Source organism: Pelodiscus sinensis, chromosome 11 (genome assembly GCF_049634645.1).
Source record: "Pelodiscus sinensis isolate JC-2024 chromosome 11, ASM4963464v1, whole genome shotgun sequence".
Taxonomy (NCBI): Eukaryota; Metazoa; Chordata; order Testudines; family Trionychidae; genus Pelodiscus; species Pelodiscus sinensis.
The window spans coordinates 10475779-10480561 of record NC_134721.1 but is presented as its reverse complement, the minus strand read 5'-3'; positions in this window follow the sequence as shown (position 1 = coordinate 10480561).

Below are 4783 nucleotides of genomic sequence, written 5' to 3'. Positions count from 1 at the left end.
TATTTTCCCCTTTTCACACTTTCCCTTTTTCTAAAGGCAATGGTATGCAGGAAGGGTGCGGCCGGTTTCTCCCAAGGAGTACTGCAGCCCACTATAGCAAGAGCGGCTTGGCCAAACTTTTTTACTGGGGGGGGGCAGTTTCTTTTCTCTAACATAACCCACCCAACTACTGGGTGTGGTGCACTGTCCCATATATAGTGGCACTTAGACCACTTACAGAGAGAGAGAATGAATTTGCTCTGCAGCCTTAGCAGAGAGGCAGCTGGTTTTTAGCTCAAGCAGTAGAGGCTCATACACTAAGCTCTCAGATTCAGTTCCGCCTGTCGGCGTTACAATAGCTCCCCTGAAACAACTGATCAAGGGTCATTGTGGATTCTTGTCACTGGCAGCTTTAAATCAAGACAGAATGTTTTTCTAAAAAGTCACAGCCCCATGTCAGCCAATCCTGTCTCTTGCCAACTCCATGATCACTACGTTGCTAAGGATCCCAAAATGACCTAGAAGTCATGAAGAGATCCTCAGCCAATGTGAACTCACTTCATAAGTGCCAAGGCCAGAAGGCACCACTGTGATCATCAAGTCCAGTGTTTCTTAAACTGTGTTCCTGCCGCGAGGCAGTCGGCAGTGTGCCGCGGAGAACAACATAATTCAAAATGGCTGCCCTTAAAGAAGCAGGAGACCTTTTTTTTTTTTGCTCAGTAACTTCCCCCCGACCCTTCCCCCTCCCCCAACCTTTTTTTTTTTCCTCAACAAAAAATCCTTGCTGTTCCACAGGAAAAAAATATTTTTTGGTGTTCCTTGGTCTTAAAAAGTTTAAGAAACACTGATCTAGTCTGACCCCCTTATAGAAGACAGGCCGGAGAACTGTTCCCAAGTGACTCCTGGAGCAGGGACAAACAGTTGTTTGGCAGCTTGGGGAGAGGCATGGGGGAGGGCAGAGAACAGCCAGTGGCCAGCCCTGGATCTTGGCGTCCAGGCACCACCTCTGGGTTCAATCGGCCCAGCCAGCTTTGACACTCCCCTGGGTCCAGCAACCAGACCTACAGGCTCTGCTGCCTCTTCCTGACTCTGCTCTGCCCCCTTCCACAAAGGCCCACCCTCATGCCATGGGATAGAGGACCTGCCACCAGCCTGGGGCTCTGCAGCTGCCTCCAGCTATAGCTAGGTTGCCAACTCTCCCAGACCAAACATATCAGACACTATTTGGCAACAATGGTGTCCGGTCTGTCTGGTCCAGGAGAGGTGGCAACCCTACATATGACCCCAGTTGGGGGTGGTGAGGAAGGTGAACAGGTATGGGGGGGCACAGCTCAGCTCTGACACCCTAAAATAGTTCCAGTGCCACTGGTGAGTGGTGGGGGTGGGCAGTGGCATCAGGGAGTGTGGTGGGAAGAGGTGGCGTGAGTGTGGGGCTTTGTGGAAGGGGGCAGAGCGGAATCAGGAAGAGGCAGAGTGAAGGCCTCGGGGGAAGGGCCTCAGCGTGGAATAGGGTAGAGGACCTGCAGGAAAAAGTAAAAGCTGGCGTCTGTGAATGGCAGAGATATGGCCAGACCTCAGCACTGGATCCGATCCTTTCCACCCCAAAATTCTGGGGAAGATCTCCACGCTCCCTCCCATGCCCATCACTCCTCAACAGGTAGCGCAAACTTGTCCACGTCTGCGAACTCCAGAGAACTCGACTTTCCACTGAGCTGTAACCTGCTTGCTGCTCTCCGATTTTAGAGCAAGAGAATCCCAAATCACAGTCCTCCCTCCTGTCCCCGTTTCCAACCTCCTATTTCATCAGATCCTCACCTCATCACACCACACACCTGGGATTGTGCCTGTACAGTTTTAATTGATAAGCTTTGAATCTAATCAATGTACAGTGCTGTATTAGCAAGGGGATGTTCTTATCTTGCAAACCTAAGGAAACCGGTGACCCAAGCACCAGGTATTTCTAAACTCTCATAACCTAATATAATGCTTCAGAAAGTTAAGGAAACCAATTTTTCAAACCTGCTTTCTGCCATTAATTAATTCAGCAAATGCCAGACTTGATTTTATTCCAGTGTGTAGAAGCAGGCTAAATGATAAAATCCCCTTGCAGTTTGTATGCCAGCAGGTCCTGTCATTCTTTCCTCGGAGCCCTGGAATTAGTATCCTATTTTTAATTACTTATTTTGCTAATCAGCAAAAATTAACATTTTTGTATTGCTCTAATCTTTGGCTTCCTCTCTGGTTCCCCAAGGGCTTGGAATGCAAACAGGTTACAAGGTTCATAGCAGCATTCTTCTTACCACCACCTCCTCCAAGTCAGGGCATTACTGCTGTCACATTAGAGAGCTGGCAAAGCACATCACAGCTTGGGGGGATCTGGGTTTCCATATGCTTTCTCGGCCTTATGAAATGTGATGGCTTCAGTGTCTGAGCTCCTTTATGCTGCAAGCCAAAGAGCAGCCGGGGGTTAAGGTTTCAATCGTGTGTTCTTTCTGCGCTTAGTAAAGTGTTTGCGAAAAGCTGCTGCAGTTACATCTTTGGAGCCTGAGATCTCTTCAACCGCAGTCAGCTGTCTTGCCAATGTGCCTCAGCCCTGACCTGGAATGAATTCAGGGCTGGGTAGCCCATAGCCTTTAATTGTTGTGTTTTCTGCTGACTCTGCCCATAAATGTATCCATAAATCCCAAGGACTGGTAGGAAGTAAGTAAGACCACCCCCAAAAGCTCACCTAACAGCCATCAGATGCTTCAGAGGAGTAGCCAAGTTAGTCGGAAGCAGGAAAAACTTAAAAAACAACAAATAATCCGGTAGCACTTTAAAGACTAACAAAACATGTAGGTGGTATCATGAGCTTTTGTGGGCACAGCCCACTTCAGATGGTAACTTTGAGTCAGCACCAAACTCATTGTATGTGAAACAATGATCTACAGGGGGAAATTGCCCTGATACATTACTCCAGTGCTGTACACAGATGATAACTGCAGCATTTACTTTACTGCTGGAGTAAATGTGACCATATCTTGCTCATCTACAAGGTGCCAACAGATATTTGGGTTTAAATCTCTCATATATTGTGCATTTTTCATATCTAACCATTGCAGGTAGGCTCCCTTTGCTATAGGAGCCTCTAATTTTTACTGGGAGGATCCTTTGTGCTGCAATCTAGCCCTGGAGACTACAATTCCCATAAGCCCTTGGGAAAAAGGAAGGAAACTGTTGCTCTCTTCCAGGCAGTGCAGGGAGAGAGTTGGGGGGGGAGGGCTCCAATTTGGAGAGAGGAGCCAGATTGCTGGTGTGGAGCATTTTCCAAGCCAGGTGCTGCTGCTTGATGCTACAGCCTGCTGGGGCTTGGATCTAGCTGGTTGCTTCAGCAACTGTTGGTGATTGTCCCGGGAGGGGAGAGACTTTGGCTGCACCTGTGGCCGAAAAGGGCCTGGACGGTACCGTGAGTAACTGTGCCTGTTTTTGAAAGTGCTGTTTGCATAGAGGACAGACTGACTCTGAGTCCAAAGAGAGGCAGAGTAATCAGCCTAGTGAACCAGAGCTGCTGGGATTTGGTGAGGCCAGCTCCAGTGGCAGAGGGATTTTGCAGTTGTTGCTACCTGGACTGAAACATGCAGAACCTGCACAGTGCTGTCTCCACTCCAGCTGCAGACCTTCAAGCGCACCCACTCAAGCAAACGTCTAGGACTCTGACTCCAGAGGAATACACACTCTGGGGTGGGATACGTGGTGGCAGTGTATATGCCAATTTGGTAAGTTTCCTTTTGTAAGCGGGGGAATGGTCCCGCTATTGTGGGGAACTTTCCTGGCTTCTATACCACCCCGGTGAAATGAACCAGCGAAAGGATCTGAGTCCCCGCTCCCACTTGCTTTACCCCATGGCTCCCCTGATCCTGAGGGCTCCCCCTCCACTCTCCTGAGTAGCAGAGTCCTCGAAACCCCAACAAGGCTGGGCCCAGGTTTCCTGGGGCTTAATCCCTGACCTTGTAGTCTCTAGGGGCAGGAGTTAGGGTGTCCCCACTCCGAGGTGCTCTCTTTACACTGCATGCTTTCTTGGCCCAGTGATCACTTCATCAGGTTCAAAGCAAATACAATTTATTAAACATCAACTGATTAAAGAGAATAGAATAAGAAAAAAATGAGAATGGTTACCGTATTTTCCGGCGTATAAGGCGACTGGGCGTATAAGATGACCCCCTAATTTTCTAGTTAAAAGATAGATTTTCGTCTTATACTCGCCGTATAAGACTACCCCCCCTTAAGAGGCCAACCGGCAGTGCCCCAGCGCCCCTCCGCCTCCCCGGCTTTGCTCCCGGTGTCCCTGGTCTGCTGGAGACGGTCCCCAGCAGACCAGAGGCACTGGGAGCAAAGCCTCTGAGGACGCCGGCAGTGGGACAGCCGCGGCGCGTCTGGGCTGCCCCGCTGCCGGAGCCCCTCCGCGGCTTTGCTCCACGTCTTCCTGGTCTGCAGACCAGGGAGACGCGGAGCAGCTTTTCTCGCCCCGGAGTACACGGGCGGCGGGACCGCGAGGTCCCGCAGTCTGTGTCCTCCGGGGCGAGAAAAGCCCCGTTCAAACCTGCAAGTCGGGGACTGCCTGTATACCTGGCGTATAAGACGACCCCCGATTTTTGGGGGATGTTTTTTAGCATAAAAAGTCATCTTATACGCCGGAAAATACGGTAAATGAGAACACACAGCCCTGTTCTGTAGCACAGGGACATCAAAACAGCAGCCTGCAGAGTGTAAGGACAGTTCACAGTCTCTTCCTTAGAGGCCCTGGATGTGCTGCAGGGGGCTGCAG